The 19,466-nt window shown below is 34.2% G+C and overlaps 1 non-coding gene across 1 annotated transcript; it reads right to left on the minus strand.

Annotated features, from left to right (window-relative positions):
* Nucleotides 1–691: 691 nt before the first annotated feature.
* Nucleotides 692–799, minus strand: LOC130972664 (small nucleolar RNA R71). Its single transcript, XR_009083828.1, has one exon. It is a non-coding gene; the product is annotated as a small nucleolar RNA R71 (small nucleolar RNA).
* Between the last annotated feature and the right edge of the window lie 18,667 nt (nt 800–19,466).

Below are 19,466 nucleotides of genomic sequence, written 5' to 3' on the forward strand. Positions count from 1 at the left end.
TCCTTAATGCAAAATTCGAACTCCATCTTCTTTGATAAGTTCGAATTTTCTACCTCTGTCTTCTATTTTTCTTTTCCTCTGACACCTCAAGGAATCTCTATACTGTGACATAGAGGATTCCACATTTTCTTGTTTTCTTCTCTTTCACATGAGCAGGAGCAGAGACAAAGGCATTCTTGTTGAAGCTGACCCTGAACCTGAAAGGACCTTGAAGCGAAAGCTAAGAGAAGCTAAGGCACAATTCTCTATAGAGGACCTAACAGAAATCTTCAAAGAAGAAGAACCCATGGCAGCCGAAAACAACAACAATGCAAACAATCCAAGGAAGGTGCTGGGTGACTTTACTGCACCTACTCCCGACTTCTATGGGAGAAGCATCTCTATCCCTGCCATTGGAGCAAACAACTTTGAGCTTAAGCCTCAATTAGTTTCTCTAATGCAACAGAATTGCAAGTTTCATGGACTTCCATTGGAAGATCCTCATCAGTTTTTAGCTGAATTCTTGCAAATCTGTGACACTGTCAAGACTAATGGGGTAGACCCTGAGGTCTACAGACTTATGCTATTCCCTTTTGCTGTAAAAGACAGAGCTAGGACATGGTTGGACTCACAACCTAAAGAAAGCCTGGACTCATGGGAAAAGCTAGTCAATGTCTTTTTGGCAAAGTTCTTTCCACCTCAAAAATTGAGTAAGCTTAGAGTGGAAGTCCAAACCTTCAGACAGAAGGATGGAGAATCCCTCTATGAAGCTTGGGAAAGATACAAACAATTGATCAGAAAATGTCCTTCTGACATGCTTTCTGAATGGAGCATCATAGGTATTTTCTATGATGGTCTCTCTGAACTATCCAAGATGTCTTTGGATAGCTCTGCTGGAGGATCTCTTCATTTGAAGAAGACGCCTACAGAAGCTCAAGAGCTAATTGAAATGGTTGCAAATAACCAATTCATGTACACTTCTGAAAGGAATCCTGTGAACAATGGGACCAATCAGAAGAAAGGAGTTCTTGAGATTGATACTCTGAATGCCATTTTGGCTCAGAACAAGATATTGACTCAACAAGTCAATTTGATTTCTCAAAATCTGTCTGGAATGCAAAGTGCACCAAGTAGTACTAAGGATGCTTCATCTAAAGAAGAAGCCTATGATCCTGAGAACCCTTCAATGGAAGAGGTGAATTACCTAGGAGAACCCTATGGAAACAACTATAATTCTTCATGGAGAAATCACCCAAATTTCTCATGGAAGAATCAAGAAAGACCTCAACAAGGTTTTAACAACAATAATGGTGGAAGAAACAGGTTTAGCAATGGCAAGCCTTTTTCATCATCTTCTCAGCAACAGACAGAGAATTCTAAGCAGAACCCCTCTGACTTAGCAACTATGGTCTCTGATCTAATCAAAACCACTCAAAGTTTCATGACTGAAACAAGGTCCTCCATTAGGAATTTGGAGGCACAAGTGGGACAGCTGAGCAAGAAAGTTACTGAACTCCCTCCTAGTACTCTCCCAAGCAACACAGAAGAAAATCCAAAAGGAGAGTGCAAGGCCATCAACATGGCCGAATTTGGAGAGGAAGGAGAGGAAGTGAACGCCACTGAGGAAGACCTTAGTGGGCGTGCACTGACCTCCATTGAGTTTCCCAATGAGGAACCATGGGAATCTGAGGCTCAAAATGAGACCATAGAGATTCCATTGGACTTACTTCTGCCTTTCATGAGCTCTGATGAGTATTCTTCCTCTGAAAATGATGAGTATGTCACTGAAGAGCAAGTTGCTAAATACCTTGGAGCAATCATGAAGCTAAATGACAAGTTATTTGGAAATGAGACTTGGGAGAATGAACCTCCTTTGCTCACCAAAGAACTGGATGACTTGTCTAGGCAGAAATTACCTCAAAAGAGACAAGATCCTGGGAAGTTTTCAATACCTTGTACCATAGGCAACATGACCTTCAAGAAGGCTCTGTGTGACTTAGGGTCAAGTGTAAACCTCATGCCTCTCTCTGTAATGGAGAAGCTAGGGATCTTTGAGGTGCAAGCTGCAAGAATCTCATTAGAGATGGCAGACAACTCAAGAAAACAAGCTCATGGACTTGTAGAGGATGTTTTGGTGAAGATTGAAAACCATTACATCCCTGCGGATTTCATAATCCTAGACTGGGAAGTGCATGGATGAAACCATCATCCTTGGCAGACCCTTCCTGGCCACAGCAAAGGCTGTGATTGATGTTGATAGAGGAGAGTTGATCATTCAAGTGAATGAAGAATCCTTGGTGTTTAAGGCTCAAGGATATCCCTCTGTCATCATGGAGAGGAAGCATGAAGAGCTTCTCTCAAATCAGAGTCAAACAGAGCCCCACAGTCAACTCTAAGTTGGTGTTGGGAGGCCACAACCAAACTCTAAGTTTGGTGTTGAACCCCCACATTCAAACTCTAAGTTTGGTGTTGGGAGGTTCCAACATTGCTCTGAGAAAATGTGAGGCTCCATGAGAGCCATCTGTCAAGCTACTGACATTAAAGGAGCGCTTGTTGGGAGGCAACCCAATGTTATATTTTATCTATTTTCTTTTGTTATTTTACGTTTTTTGTAGGTTGATGATCATGAGAAGTCACAAAATCAATTGAAAAAGCAAAAACAGAATGAAAAACAGGAAGAAAAACAGCACACCCTGGAGGAAGAACTTACTGGCGTTTAAACGCCAGTAAGGCTAGCAGGTGGGCGTTTAACGCCCAGTCTGGCACCATTCTGGGCGTTTAACGCCAGAAAGGGGCACCAGACTGGCGTTAAACGCCAGAAAAGGGCAAGAACCTGGCGTTAAACGCCAGGAATGGGCACCAGCCCGGCGTTTAACGCCAGAATTGGCTCAAAACGTGTTTTTGAATGCCATTTGGTGCAGGGATGACTTTTCCTTGACACCTAAGGATCTGTGGACCCCACAGGATCCCCACCAACCCCACCACCCTCTCTCTTCTTCACCCATTCACCAATCACCCCAATACCTCTTTACCAAAAACCCCCACCTATCAAATCCCACTATCATCTTCACTCCTTCATTTTCACACACCCTAAACACTACTTCTTCCCCTTTTGGCCGAACCACAAAGCCATCTCCCTCTCCTCCATTTCTTCTTCTTCTACTCTCTTCTTTCTTCTTTTGCTCGAGGACGAGCAAACCTTTTAAGTTTGGTGTGGTAAAAGCATTGCTTTTTGATTTTCCATAACCATTTATGGCATCTAAGGCCGGAGAAACCTCTAGAAAGAGGAAAGGGAAGGCAAAAGCTTCCACCTCCGAGTCATGGGAGATGGAGAGATTCATCTCAAGGGTGCATCAAGACCACTTCTATGAAGTTGTGGCCATGAAGAAGGGTCAACTTTGATCAAAGGTTGGACCAAGTCCTCACAGACATTTGTGAAGAGGGCGCTCAATGGAAGAGAACTCAAGAGGGAAGCCGGTTCAACTGAGAAGGCATGACTCAAGCCCATCACTAAGAAAAGGATGGAGCAAACAAGAGACCCCTCTCATCATGAGATCCCTGAGATGCCTCAAGGGATGCACTTTCCTCCACAAGACTATTGGGAGCAAATTAACACCTCCCTAGGAGAATTGAGTTCCAACATGGGACAACTAAGAGAGGAGCAACAAAGACAAGGAAGAGACATTGAGGAGATCAAGCACTCCATAAGACCTTCAAGAGGAAGAACAAGCCGCCATCACTGAGGTGGACCGTTCTTTAATCTCCTTGTTCTTTATTTTTCTGTTTTTCGAAATTATGCTTTATGTTTATCCATGTTTGTGTCTTATGATCATTAGTGTCTTAGTGTCTATGCCTTGAAGTTATGAATGTCCTATGAAATCCATCACCTTTCTTAAAAGAAAACTGTTTTATTACAAAAGAACAAGAAGTACAGGATTTTCGAATTCATCTTTAAAAACTAGCTTAATTAGTTTGATGTGGTGACAATACTTTTTGTTTTCTGAATGTATGCTTGAACAGTGCATATGTCTTTTGAATTTGTTGTTCATGAATGTTAAAATTGTTGGCTCTTGAAGAATGATGAAAAAGGAGACATGTTACTGAGGATCTGAAAATCATAAAAATGATTCTTGAAGCAAGAAAAAGCAGTGAATACAAAAAAAAGAAGGAGAAAAACGAAAAAAAAAAAAGAGAAAGAGAAAAAGAAAGAAAAAGAAAGAAATAAAGTTGGAAGACAGAGTGCTTTGGGCCACGGCCAAGACTCAATAAGTAGCTGTGTTCAAGAATCATCATACTTAACTAAGAGAATCAATAACACTATCTGGATTCTGAGTTCCTAAAGAAGCCAATCATTCTGAACCTCAGAGGATAAAGTGAGATGCCAAAACTGTTTGGAGGCAAAAAGCTACTAGTCCCGCTCATCTAATTTGGAGCTAAGTTTCATTGATAATTGGAGTCTATAGTATATTCTCTTATTTTTATCTTATTTGATTTCAGTTGCTTGGGGACAAGCAACAATTTAAGTTTGGTGTTGTGATGAGCGGATAATTTGTACCCTTTTTGGCATTGTTTTTAGTGTTTTTAGTAGTTTTAGTTAAGTTCTTAGTATTTTTATTAGTTTTTAGTTAAAATTCACTTTCTGGACTTTACTATGAGTTTGTGTGTTTTTCTGTGATTTCAGGTATTTTCTGGCTGAAATTGAGGGATCTGAGCAAAAATCTGATTCAGAGACTGAAAAGGACTGCAGATGCTGTTGGATTCTGACCTCCCTGCACTCGAAGTGGATTTTTTGGAGCTACAGAAGCCCAATTGGCGCGCTCTCAACAGAGATGGAAAGTAGACATCCTGGGCTTTCCAGCAATATATGATAGTCCATACTTTGCCCAAGATTTGATGGCCCAAACCGGCGTTCAAAGTCACCCTCAAGAATTCCAGCGTTAAACGCCGGAACTGGCACCTAAATGGGAGTTAAACGCCCAAACTGGCATAAAAGCTGGCGTTTAACTCCAAGAAGAGTCTCTACACGAAATTGCTTAATTGCTCAGCCCAAACACACACCAAGTGGGCCTGGAAGTGGATTTTTATGTCATTTACTCATCTCTGTACACCCTAGGCTACTAGTTTCTTATAAATAGGACCTCTTACTATTGTATTTTCATCTTTGGACATCTAGTTCTTAGATCATTGGGAGGCTGGCCATTCGGCCATGCCTAGACCTTGTTCTTATGTATTTTCAACGGTGGAGTTTCTACACACCATAGATTAAGGTGTGGAGCTCTGCTGTACCTCGAGTATTAATGCAATTACTATTGTTCTTCTATTCAATTCCGCTTGTTCTTTCTCCAAGATATCACTTGTTCTTCAACTTGATGAATGTGATGATCCGTGACACTCATCATCATTCTCACTTATGAACAAAGTGACTGACAACCACTTCTGTTCTACAAGCAACAAGGCTCTAGTGTTTATCTCTTGGATTCTTTAACCGGAATCTTCGTGGTATAGGCGAGAACTGATGGCGGCATTCAAGAGAATCCGGAAGGTCTAACCTTGTCTGTGGTATTCTGAGTAGGATTCAATGATTGAATGACTGTGACGTGCTTCAAACTCCTAGCAGGCGGGGCGTTAGTGACAGACGCAAAAGAATCGATGGATTTATTCCGGCCTGACCGAGAACCGACAGCTGATTACCCATGCTGTGACAGAGCATAGGCGACGTTTCACTGAGAGGATGGGAGGTAGCCACTGACAACGGTGAAACCCTACATGAGCTTGCCATCATCTTCATACGCTTATCTGTGTAAAGTTGTGTAGTGATCACAATTTCGCGCACCAGCCACTAGATCAGTAACTACCACATTCATTTTCCCTCGAAAGAACTGAGCATGAAAAGCAGTTTCTAACTGATTCCATGTTGTTATCGAATTCGGTCTGAGATTCGAAAACCAAGTATATGCATTCTTCGTTAACGAAGAAGGAAAAAACTTCATTTTCAAATTTTCATCATTAGCTAAGTTCCCAATCTCAACCAAATATCGAGCAACATGTTCAGTAGTCGATTCTCCAACTTCACCAGCAAATTTTGTGACTATCTTTGGATTTTTTACCCCTTTTGGCACTTCATCCATTTGAACAACTTGGGAGAAAGCAAACACAAAGTGTAGTCGGTTCATAAAACCAACATTCAGACCAACTCGATTCAATACTTCCTCCACAATTCTGGTAACTTGATAACATTCACCGCCACGATTAGCACGTAATCTGGCTAGAACTTCATCCGCATTTTTCCCATGAGGAGCAACATAAGGATTTCCTTCGTTAAAAACATTGTTTTCATTTTGAAATTCATTCCCAAATCCTTCGTTATTTCCTCTGGCATTATGCCCTTCACCCTTATCATAATCAACGATTCGAGCAATTCGTTTGACCTGTCTAGCAAGGCGTTCGAATTTTGATTCATGATCAGCCATCATAGGGTTCAGAATTGTGGTCATTTGTTGAGTCAATAAATTAACTAAATCATAATGCCTTTCCTCTACTTGTTGTCGACATATTGCCATTGAATTAGCAGCATTCGAAGTAGAGCCCACATTATAATCACGAGAATACTCGGAATGCTGTTGTGGGTTTTGAGTGTTATTCACTCCACTTGTATTCCCAAAACAAATAGGCGGAACAAAACCACCCACTGGTGGGGTATAACCAGGAGGAAGACCATATGGAGGCCAACCAGCGGTTAGTGGAGGTTGAAACGGTCGCAAAGTGCCACGTGGACGTGTACTACGTCCAACATTTCTAGTTTGAATAGTCGTAACTGATATGCTTTCAATTCCAATTGCACCATCCGAACATGAAATCATGTCCGCTTGTTGCATAGATACTGGTATGCTATCATTGGTGGACAAACTACCATTCACATTTGACATTTCATCAGCCATGTGAATGATCTTTCCACTTCGTAATCACATACACCGGATAACACCACCAAATACTTATTTGACACACTTTGAAATTTCAAAACTGTCCCACCGGGCGTGCCAATTTGTTTTGTCGATTTTTAGCCAATCGATGGTGGTTCGATATCTAGTGGTTTGTGAGCGAAACCTACTCCTCTTTGCAGGTACCAGTTTTCTAAAAGTGCATCAAAGTGTCTTCGATTAGATAGGATTTGGGAATAAAGAGAAGTTAAAATTTATAAACTAATGAAAAAGACAGAAAAGTTAAATTTTCGAAAAAGAAACATAACGAAAATGAAAAGGTTTGCGTTGAAATTAAAAGAAACATAACGAAAAAACTGCTTATGTCTTCAACCGCTTTACCACTTCGAACTATTTACCTTTATCGAAAATATTTTTTCGATCAACACTAAAAATTATTAAATAAAATTGGTTAATTAATTATAATATAATTTTTTATTACCAAAAACCTTTTATTTTATAATTTTTTATTTTTTTCAAATAGCATATCATTGATCAGTTTTAACTACAAAAATCTCAAAAAATAAAAAATTCAAAAAATATTAAAGTATTTTAAATTTCTCTTGATAAATGAGAGAAAGAGAAAGGAAGGGAGATTGCATATACATATATAATACTATATGAAAATTAAAGGAGTTAAAAAAAAAGAAACATATATATAATATTATATATATATATATATATATATATATTATATATAATAATAGGAGTTTGGTGGAGAGGTTGTGATTGATAAACATGATTATATGAACATATGAAAAGAATTATTAGTTAACACCAGTGGAGAATCTTAAAAAAAAAAATTAGGCGTCAAATATATAACTAAATATATAAATTATGTAAAAATGTTTATATTTAAACTAAATATGTCAATTTTTTTATTTTTCAATCATTATAAATTGATAATTATAAAATGGCTTAAATTTAACAATATTTTTTTATTTGATTCTATGATACCACTTATTCTATTATACAATGTATTTTAACAATGAGATATAGAATATTAAAAAATTAGACTTATTTAATAATATATATATATATATATATATATATATATATATATATATATATTGTTTATCTAATATATAATGTGAAATTAGTTTACTATTTCATAGTTTAGTTGAAAAATATTTTTGTATTATAAAATATTAAAATTGCCAAAATAGTATGAAATTATTTGTTTATATTATTTATTATTTTATACTTAGATTTTATTTAATAAAATTTTTATAATTTAAAATCATTAGCTTGTCCTTCTAATTATTAACTTAAGAAATATTGCTATATTTATAATATGAAATAAATTTATAAATAAATAAAAATAGAAAAAAATTGATGACATTGAAAAGGAAAAAACGAGTGGTTGTAGTAAAAATTGAACTCATGATCACAGAACATTGTGCAAGACTTACAAAAAAAATGAACCCAACTCGATCAACAACATTTATACATTTGAAACAAGTAGTAGTAGTCCTTCTTTTAATAAAATATTTGGGAAGATTTGCCCTTGGTTAACACTATTGAACTATAAGTTGTGTGGGGAGAGAGTGCAGTAATTTCCTCTCTGTTTTAAGATAAAACATCACAAAATAGTATCTTCATTGACTTTCAACCTCGAATAGGCATTAAAAATTTTATTTGTTTTTTCTTATTTTTTGAATTTTTTTGTTGTGGTCAAAATTACAAAATAAAATTTCTGTAGTGTTTTTTAAATGAAGTTATACCTTGATTAATTATTTAGATTATCAAATGTTAATTATGATAAGCCAACCCATTTTATTTATAAATTATTAAATATTTTGTAAAACATAATTTATCTTTTATTTTAAAGAGAATTAAGTAGAATTTATCATATTTTATGATACACATATATAATGCAATATTTACGCAAAAAGATATGTTAAATTTATATGGAGACATTAAAATTAATTTTGAAACAAATTTTGTTCGGTGTTATTATAAATTTGATAAGGAACATTTTAATATGTTTATATTATGGTAGTTATAATAATTATAGGTATTTCAAAAAATATTGTTTAAATTAAAATAATATTTTTTATTATTTAATAATACTTTTCAAAAAATCTTGTTAATAAAAAGATATTATCAAAATATAAAAAAATGTGACTTTAATTTTAATAGTACTTACATAATTATCATCGTAACCATAATAAACATACACACTATGACGGACCATTTTATAAATATCAAAATGTAATGCTTTATGTGGGTTATAATGAGAATGGAGAACTCAAGTGTTATTAATATTTTGAAAAATATTATTATTAATTATATATTAAATCATTAAAAAGTATTAAAATTATTCTTCACATACAAGATTTTTTTTATACAAGTCCATACAAGTCTCTTTAATCTAATTCATTTTATGTGCCAACTAATCTAATCAATTTTTCAATCAACGTGCAAATATATAATTATCTTTTTCGAATGGCTTTCGTTTCCTTTTTCAAATTTTTTTCAGTGTTTTCGATCCTCCATCTCTATATTTTTCTTCCTTCATTCTCTGGGTTCTCTTTCTTCCTTTTTTTTACAATTTTGCTCGCTCTCAACGTTTTTGAAATCAAGCTCTGAAATCGGTTTTTGAAATCACAATTTCTCGTTGTCGAAGATAATGAATGCTTTGAGTTCAGATTGTCAATTCAACCAGAGTGAAGTGGATTATTATTTTGAATCCAATAAAGTGGCTGAGGTGTGGATCGATTCTAGTTAATATTTCCGTTAGTAATTTATGATTCTGTAGGTTAATAATATTTTTGTTTGTGAAAATTGCTGTTCATTATTGATAGTTTGAGTTGAATGTAATGTAGGAGTTCTGATGAATCTGTTGCATTTCTCGTTTCGGTGTATATCAATACTATTTTGGTGTATTGTAGAAATTTTTCGTTGTATATCAGAACTATTTACAAGTTCAAACTTTTCAATTGAACGAGGGTGAATTGTATTATTGTTTTGAATCGAATCAAGTAGTGAGGTGTGGTTTGAATCTAGATAATGTAGTTTGTTAGTAGTTTATGATTCTATAGTTGAATCATTTAGGTTCTATTTGATGAGGAATTCTGAATCTGATTTTTATTATTTTTGATGATGAGCTTCGGGTATGCTAGTTGTTAATTGTGTATTCACTACAAGAAACATCATTAAAATCGATAGCCAAATCGACGGCTAAGCTGTCGATAATATTAAATTTCGACAACAAAATAGACGGCGGGGGTGGTCGCTATTAACCTTGTCGATTTTTTAAAATTCGAATAAAATCGACGGCTTGCCTTGCCGTCGATAATAATGTAATAAAATCGACAGCGTTTTTGTCTATAATATGAGTTTGAAAATTCTACATTCTTACTAAAATCGACAATGTTGTCGTCGATATTATTATATAAAATCGACGTCACTTCTGTCGATATTTGATTCAATTAAAATCGACAATAATTTTGTCTATAATATGCTTAATAAAATCAACAGCATTGCCGTCGATATTTGATTCAATAAAATCGACATGGTTGCAGTCGATTTATTAATTTAGATACTTTAAAAAGCGACAACTTTTTTGTCGATTTTAATAGTTATATATTTTAATTATTTTTTTATTTAAAAAATAGTAAACAATTAATACAAATAAACTTTTAAATATATAAATAAAATTTATACAAAATATTAGATAACAAGATAAATAAACTTTTAAATATAAAAATAAAATTTATACTAAATATTAGATAATGTGTTTACAAATTTATCAAAATAATTAATAATCCTCTAACATAAAGACTCAAGATAAGATGAATAACTAAACTTAGACTCATATTCATTTAAATTGCAATCCACTAATAATACAAAATATTCAAAGTAAAGTAATTAAATAAGACTTTCGGTTGCGTTTGCTTCCCTTATATTAGACCATATAATTCATATAATTCAAAGTAACGTAATTTGATGAGACTAACTTCCCTTTCAAGACATGTTTTAGTGCTAAATATTCGGACAAGGTCATTGCTAGCTCTTATTCACCAAATCCTTCTCTCATTATTCTCTCTAATGGTGCTAAACCAGTCTTGGATCATCCCTGAAATTTGAAATGTCTCATCACCATTGGGCACCTTGTTCGGATCACAAATTCATCTTCAGACTTCAAATAGTCCATCGTTTGTAGAATCTGCACCAATTCAAAATGAGATCTTAAACACTAAAATTTTCCAAAAGCATCTACTTAATCGAGATTGAGTAGCCAACAACTCAAAATTGTCATCCTATGATAACAAGGTTGAAGAATAGAATAAAATTGTCATCTACTTAATTAAATATTCAAAGTAAAAAATACTCCTCAAAATAGCCACGGTTTTCTTCGGAACCAAAGCAGCAAATATATCAAAGATTCAAAATCACTTTAGAAAACAACAACAACAATAACAAATGAAACGAAAGAAAAAGAAAAAAAAGGGAAGGATTACGATTTCAATTTTTCTTTGAATCAAAGTACACATGCATCAACCAATTTGGATTGATTAACACTTAAGCAATGTATCAGAATATTCATGAAATAGAAGCTTTCATACAACTAAGAAAACAAGATGGAGTGAAATAGAATTGGTATATATACTTGTCTTTGAGAACCTTCACCCATGAAATGAGCTGAGTCAAAATTGTTTGTAGCTACCTCAATCTCTTCCAATGAGCTCGATAAGGTGGCTGACCAACAGATCCGAACTTCATTGTTTGAGATACATACCCTTTGATTACAATGCAAAATGGTTATCATCAAGTCTTAGTTTATATCATTTGAGCATTTTCAAGGGGAGAAAGAAAGAAAGTTACTTGCATCAGCTTGTAGCTTAGTAGTGTATCCAGAAGCTGCATTTTATGATATCAATTTCGTTGGAGGATTCTTCTTCACTCTGCTTTTGAAATTTTCTCTTCTAACAATAAACAAAATCAATGAAAAAACAGCTACAACTCAAAAAATTCCACCAACTATCACACTTGAAAGAACTGCCTTAGACACTCTTCTGTGCCTCTTCCTTTCAGGTAACAATATTCCCACTGCAAAAAAAAAATAACAACAACAATAATCTGTTGCTTATCTCGGTGCCAGAAAAATCACTTCGTAGACCATAGTATGGAACCCCTTCAAGATGATTCCCTACCTATTTTTAAAAGCCTTAATATAAGGTGTGAAAGACAAATAACATATAACTAATTTTTAACAATTTACTTTAACTAGACTACGTATTAATATCCCTAATAGTTATTCTATCAATGTATAAACAAGAAGTCTATTTTTACCCTCCAAGCAATAACCAATAAGTTTCACCAGATTTTCATGGTGAAGTTGCCAGAGATAATTGACTTCTGCCTGTCAACAAAAGGATGCAAATCAATGAAATCGAATCTGAAACAAGATCAATGAGTTAAAAGGAAAATATAAGCTATAATTAAGAAAGATTTACACTACTTACTGGATGATCCCACCTTAGAGCAAGCATTTCATTTGCAGAATATGCATTGAAAGCATATGCCAGAGGTGAAATCCAGTATCCCCATACCCACCAATTGGGAATGTCACCTGTTAAAATCAAGAGTTACTTAATTTGGGAAGCAAAATCCTTTCAACTTAACTAGTTAGTTGAACTAGTTAGATTAGTTACTCACGTTTGGGAAGGATAAAACCACCAAGTAAAAATAGAATAAGCAATATCATAGGTCCACCAGTATATGCAATAATCATTGTTCTACACACTCCTGAGATAAGCCTGAACAACCCAGCTGCCATTTGTTGAACAACAAAGGTTAACAACAAGTGCTTGAAGAACCTGAAAAAGCATACTTAGCAGTTAGCATCAAATATTATATATATCAATCAGTTATATAAAAAATAACATTACTTCATTTTTAGGTAAATGAACAATACCTGCTAGCTTCAGGTGTGAATCTTATGGTGTATATATAATACCAACCCAAATAACAATCTCAACAATATAAATGGGGAATCTTAGGAGGAAATTAGGGAGTGTATAAGCCCAAGTAGGATGAAAAAGGTGGTATATGTGCTTGTAGAAGGTTGGTAGCCTTGCAATGGTGAGTGACAGCTCAGCAAATCCATTGGTAGCCTCTGGTGCATATGTGTTCTTAAGAAGACAGTTGCAGATATGATTGAAAGAATGACTATTTGACCGGTTTTGAAGATATAGACAAAAGCATTCCTCTTGATCAATAGCCACTCCTTGTCCCAACATGCCTTGAGAATAATATATTTCTAAAACAACATTGACATGCTGATAGATGGGCACACAATAATATCTCAAGGAAACTACAATTAAGGATGAATGAGAAAAGACACGTCAAAATTTGATTACTATATCGCAACACCAGAGTTTCAAATGAATTATTAAATCCCATCTCACTCAGAAATTTTATTCAGAAAAGATATCAACTATCATTCCCTCAATTGAAATTATGGTAAAGCATATGGTAAATGAAATGGAGTTCTTATTTGCTTGGAACTATCAAAATCTTCTATGAACTAATATGTTATGTGGAATAAAGCACTAAAGCAATCCACAACAACATTCTACACTATTTGACAATGCAGAACCACAAGAGTAATAAGGGGGGAGGGGGGACTTTGGAAATACTTTCAACAATAAAGTTAGAGAGGCTTTGTTATTACTTTAAAATGGTAAGAGTTTTTCAGACAAAAAAGAAAAGTAAATATTTTAAGAATGTAACGTTATGGAATAATGCAATTGCAACATTTGTCTACAACATAAAAAAAAAGTAATGCCTCTGTTTACCATTAGAAAATAATTGACCTTGTATTGCAGCAGACTCTGATAACCTTGTTTAAAAATGATAATAAAAGGTTTAGAAAGAGTACCATGTCCAAAATCATTTTGATGGCATGCGGAAGAAGAACATTCTCCATGCACCTCAGAATCAATTCTAAAATATCAAGGCATTTTGATTGAAAAATAGATAAGATTGCAGCTAATATGCATCTATAAATATTCATTATAACCATACTAATAGCCACATTATTTTGTAGGAAAAGGGGAACATCGCAAGAAGAAATGTATTAAGTACTAAAACAGGATCATAAAAGGATAGATTTAAGTACCAATATTTGAAAGATACAAATCAACATGATACTTATTACCTCTCAAGATCATATCCTCCAACACCTAGAACAAAGCACACATCCACAAATACACTTCCTTTAACCGAGTTGCCAACAAGATTTTTTATTATTTGTCTGAATCTCCCATAACAATGTCTGGAACTTTATCAGAAACAAACACTGCCAATTATAATCCTTAAAATAATTTAAAAGTCAAAATTGGAAGAATAGCAACCATGTGGAAAATGAAATAAGATCATTAGTTAAAGAAAAGGAATTAGAATTATCAAATTCTGAAGCTTGCATGAATCAAAACAACCTTAGAATAATCATAAATAACAGAATGCCATGTGAGAGATGACCTGAAAGAACTTGAAGAAGTGCAAGGGAGATGGCTGAAGAGGTTGCTTTGCTGTTCCATTAGAAGCATTGGCTGCCATTGTCAAAATCTCTCAAGTTCAAATCCTGAACCAATTTCCAAACGGTCAACACTTACTATGAGCCTTTGCACACATTAATTAGTTGAAAACATCAAAACTTCATGAACCAAATCAAATTGAAACCAAGCAAATGGACCAGGAGAAAGTGACGGACACTTAAGTAACAATCATTGGAAGAGAGAAAGAGAGAGGGAAAGAGAGAATGTACCTGACTTAAGCAGAGAAAGAGAGAGATCAATCCACAACCCCAAATCACAAGCCAGGCACAAAAATCTATGATCAGAACACCGTTTTATAGTAACAAGAGCATATCAAGAAATTGAGCTTTCTCCTACAACCAAACACTAAACCACAAACTAGTGTAATCACATTGTAAAACTAATGTGTCAAACTAATTGAGTTGAAGTAATGTGATGAATTGATTATGCTAACTAGGTTTTAGTAATATTGATGCGATTGTTATTAACAAACGCAAATTTAGAATTACATTACGAAAATAGTAGATACAAAAATTGCAAAAATAAATCTAATAATCAGAGACACGGAGAGGAACGTACAAGAAGTTGTGACAGCGACGGGATCTGGCGACGGACTCACAGCGACGGGGACCGACAAAGACGTTGCAACGACAAGTCTGTGGAAGAAGAAGAACTTACATGCAGATTCACAAATCACAATGTGATAGAGTGATAGAGAGAAAGAGAGAGAGCACGCAAGAGAGAGCGAGAGAGAGGAACTTACGAGGATGGCACGGCGGCGGAGGCAAAGAAGAAGAAGAAGAGCTCTGCTCTTCGGCGGAGGACGGCGGGTTTTCTCAGACATCGGAGAAGAAGAAGATCTGCTGATCTGCTCTTTGCCTCTCTCTAGTGACTCCGTCTCTTGTCTCTACTCTCAGGCGTTGGAGAAGAAGAAGCAGCCTCACTATGAACTCTCATTCTGTGAAAGTTTGAGAAATTGATTGAAATGAGCGAGGCGGGTAGTAAACGCAGGTATAGTATTTTGTTGATAAAAATCGACGGTAAAATTGTCGATTTCGGTTAAAATAAAAATCGATATCTTATCCATCTATTTTATATAATGAGTTAATATTTGGGGAATTGATTGAAATGAGGAAGTTGGGTAGTAAATGTCGGTATAATATTATGTTGATAAAAATCGACAGTAACTTTGTCGATTTTAGTTAAAACAAAAATCGACAAAAGCTTTGTCGATTTTAGTTAAAAAAATTGACGGTTACTTTGTCGATTTTAGTTAAAACAAAAGTCGACAAAAGCTTGGTCGATTTTAGTTAAAAAAATTGACGGTTACTAAAAAAAATCGACACGTTAACCGTCTATTTTATATTTGGAGAATTGACTTAACTGAGGGAATCGGGAAGTAAACGTGTGAGTAATATTTTGTTGATTAAAATCGACGGTATTTTTTGTCGATTTTAATTAAAATAAAAATCGACACCTTAACCGTCAATTTTATATAATAAATCTACACCGTTTATCTAATTTTAAGAGAAGATCTCTATCGTTTAAATTTATCGACGATGAAAACCGTCGATATTATAATTATTAAAATAGACAACCAGTCTGTCAATTTAAAAAAAAAAGAATTATCTCCCACTATCTCGTCGGCCATGTGACAGTAATGGTAGAGGGTTAAAAGTTACTAATATAATAGACGACATTGCCATTGATTTTAATACTTTAATTTTTAATAATTTTTTTTATTTTATCGACGACAAGCCGTCGACAAATATCGACGAAAATCTTGCTGTCAATTTTTGGCGTCGATAATTACACTATTTCATGTAGTGATTGTGGACTATTTTTGGTGTATTTGTAGTTTCTGTTCGATGTTGATGAGTAGCTTGTTCCAAAGGTTTGGATGACTTTTAAGATGCTTGAAGATGCTGCAAAATTCTATAAAGATTATTCGAAAGTTACATATTTTTCTACAAAAATTCGGAGCACAAATAAGAAGGAAAATGAAATTAAGAACCAATTGATTACATGTAGCAGAGAGGGAAAATGGAAATCGAAAATATCTCCAACTGAGAAGATAAATCCCTCAGCTGGATTAAATTATCCTATAAGAATTTATATACACATATTGAAGGACATTAGTGTTTGGATTATTTCGAAGGTTGTGTTACATCATTCACATCCTTGCTGTGCAAATCAAGTAGAGATGCTTAAACAGAATAGAGAACTAAGCATGTCAGTACGACGTACAATAGAGAATAACGAGAAAGCCAGAATCAGACCAAGCAAAACATACCAATCATTTGTCGCAGCTGCAAGGGGTCATCGTGAGTTAAGTTTTATTGAAAAAGATGTGAGAAATTACATTAGGAGAGAAGTGCGAAATATTTCGGATCTAGAGAATACAAAAGACTTTGGGAAATACTTATTAAGAATGAAAGAGAAGAATCAGAATTTCTTTTTCGAGCTTGAGCTTGAGGTTGATCAGTCAATTAAGATTATTTTTTGGGCAGACGCAAGAAGCAGGGCTGCCTACGAGTATTTTGGAGATGCTATTTCATTCGATACCACTTACAATACAAACAGGTAATATGCGGTTCTGGTTTAAGTGTATTTGATACCATTTTTGGTATAAAGAGATACTATTTCGGTAGATTAACGATGTTATTTCTGTGTGTATGCACGTTTCTGGTGTATTTCGGTTATTTTTCGTTGTATTATAAAAGGAATTTGGCGTATTAGTCTATTTAATCTTATTTCCCTGGATTTTTTTGAACCTGTAATTAATAACATTTGAATACAGTACAAATAGCTTCATAGAAGTTTATTTTTGCAAAAATTTATAAAAAATTTGGATTAAATATTCACAAACTATACAATTATAGAAAGTATGTGTTCAAACTATACAATTTAGTACACAATGTTTAATAGTCTATGACATTCAAACTATTCACTGTCGATATCTTATGAATCCAATTGACAATAAGGACTCAATAATGTTACAGATGGCTTGGACAATTTGATAGCGTCACTTTCTTGAATGGCTTTATCTCTGAGTCGATTCATTTCATCAAATAGAATCAGCGAAGCATATTCAACTCTGAAATGATCCACTTCCATCTACAGTTTAAAGAAAATTCTTTTATTAAACTCTGTTAATTTAGTAAAGTAATATAGAGTTATTTATTTTTAAAGTTAGTTACCTGTGTCCAATTGTCCCATTCATATTTGCCCTTTCTGGTATTTTGTAGTTCAATTATCTCGAGCCATTTCATCACATAAATGGCACAAAGTAGCTAAAAACAAAAAGAAATTAGTAAAATAAAATAGGACAATAACAGAAAATACAAAATTTCTCAGATAGAAAATTTTATACTGGGTATGTTGGCCAGCAATGTTAACATATGGTGGTTCAATTTCATCATCCTTTTTCCTCAGAGGTTGTCCTCCGACAAATACTCTCATCCGTGAAATCACGTAGCCCTATAAACCAAAAAGAGCAAAATATAAGAAAGACTACATTTAAAACCAAATTACACCAAAATGAACCAATATTACACCTTATATCAAACAGAACTATACCAAATTTTTATGTTTCTAACAGCAGATAGAAACCAAAGAATTTATAGAGAAAACAGAAGCAACTTACAACAAATTTATTAAGTTGCATTCTTTCTTTCGAAGGAGACTTTTTGTGATATGGGTCAAGGATATGAAATTTCTTGTTTTGAACATCCGCCATTCATATCCACCAATGTTCCGTATAGCAAATTGGGACAAATATATGAAGTTTGGCCAGAGAGAACAATTTTTTAGTTTAATTGGCACTTAATGAAAGAATTGTATTAAGAAGCTTTATAAACGAAATTTTTCAAATGGATGGGATGACAACTTTTTCATGTCCAGATATGGGATGAACATCTTGTAGTATTGAATATCAAAGGGCTTGTTTGTTTTTGGCTGTTTAAACTCGCCCTTATGATTCTCCAAAGCCATATTTTGTAGAATTTGTATAACACTTGAGACAGTTATAACAAACAATACATTATAAAAATACACTAAAATTTGAATTTACTACTCTTTATCACAATATCAGGAAAATGACAGTATATTTGTTCTTCAAATCTTTTAATTCTTTTTTTGTTCAGAAGAAGACACATTTCAAAGACAATCAAAAAACAAAAAAAATACAAAGTTATTACATACCTGCTCCACCAACTCTTCTAATTCTTCAATCAATATCAGGGTCTCTTGAGTTTTTCCCTTCTCAGCTGTCGGTTGACCCTCCTAAGTCAATGTATCTTCCTAACTCCATTCAGGAAAGCCAAAGCTGGATGATGGCAAAGGAAAGTCATGCTCTACAAATGATGCTTTCTTGGCAACCATCATTAATGCAGCAGTGGCTTGAGGGATAGATGACTGCATGCTGACATATAAAATAGTATAAGAATAGACAGAAGATATTGAAAGAGAGTTATATTGTGTAGAACTTATATTTTAGAAGGAGTTGCTAGCTTTGTTGGTGTGTTTTCAGTAGGTTTATGGGTTTCTGGAGCGCTGCAGCATTACAAAAAAAGGAATTAAATTAAAAAAAATAATTGCACCTCAATTCACAAGAAATACACCGAAATAAGAACCAAATAGACTTCTATATAAAAGATATGTAACCCATTAAACCATGCACAAATAAATTCAAATACAAACCAGATACATCAAAAGTATTATTCCTTAGAGCATTAATTGTTTCTTCTTTAAATTTCTCGCTGGGAGACTTTGCAGGGATTGGTTGATTTAGCAGAGGGCTTAATGCTGTTGTCTCTTATAGAGGTGTACATATTTGAAGTGAAAGTCTAACGAATAAAAAAATAAAAACTTAATAAACATTTTTAAAATAGAATATTAGAAGGTTGTAAGTAAGTTGGAAAACTCACATGTCAAGCGGTTCGGATTGTGAATGGGTCTCTTT

The sequence above is a fragment of the Arachis stenosperma genome, chromosome 3, assembly GCF_014773155.1.
Source record: "Arachis stenosperma cultivar V10309 chromosome 3, arast.V10309.gnm1.PFL2, whole genome shotgun sequence".
NCBI classification, from domain to species: domain Eukaryota; kingdom Viridiplantae; phylum Streptophyta; class Magnoliopsida; order Fabales; family Fabaceae; genus Arachis; species Arachis stenosperma.